This window comes from Orycteropus afer, unplaced genomic scaffold (assembly GCF_000298275.1).
Source record: "Orycteropus afer afer isolate SDZICR_OR568_19922 unplaced genomic scaffold, OryAfe1.0 scaffold01160, whole genome shotgun sequence".
Classification (NCBI taxonomy): Eukaryota; Metazoa; Chordata; class Mammalia; order Tubulidentata; family Orycteropodidae; genus Orycteropus; species Orycteropus afer.
In genome coordinates this window covers 190,550-191,169 of record NW_006922747.1, presented here as the reverse complement: position 1 = coordinate 191,169, position 620 = coordinate 190,550, and positions in this window count along the sequence as shown.

The window sequence follows — 620 nt, the reverse complement described above, 5'->3', positions numbered from 1 at the left end:
CTGAACTCATCGTTGCAGCCACTGTGTCAATCCATCTTCTTGAGGGCCTTCCCCTTTTTCATCAACCCTCCACTTTACCAAGCATGATATCTTTCTCCAAGGAATGCTCCCTTCTGACAACATGACCAAAGTAGGTGAGACAAAGTCTGACCACTCTCACTTCCAAGGAGCATTCTGGCTGCACTTCTCCCAGACAGACTTGGTAGTTCTTTTAGAAGTCCATTAAACTTTCAGCATGCTTCGTCAACACCACAACTCAAAAGCATCGGCTCTTCTTCAGTCTTCCTTATTCATTGTCAGCTCTCACGTGCATAGGAGGCAATTGAAAATACCAGGACTTGAGTTAGGCACACCTTAGTTTTCAAGGAGACATCTTTGCTCTTCAGCACTTGAGAGAGGTCTTTTGCAGCATATTTGCCCAATGCAGTTCATCATCTGATATCTTGACTACTGCTTCCACTGGCGTTCGTTGTAGAAACAAGTAATATGAAGTCTCTGACAACTTCAATTTTTTCTCCATCTATCACAGTGCTGCTTATTATGCCAACAGTGAAGATTTTTGTTTTCTTCATATTGAGGTGTAATCCATACTGAAGACTATAATCTTCAATGTCCATCAG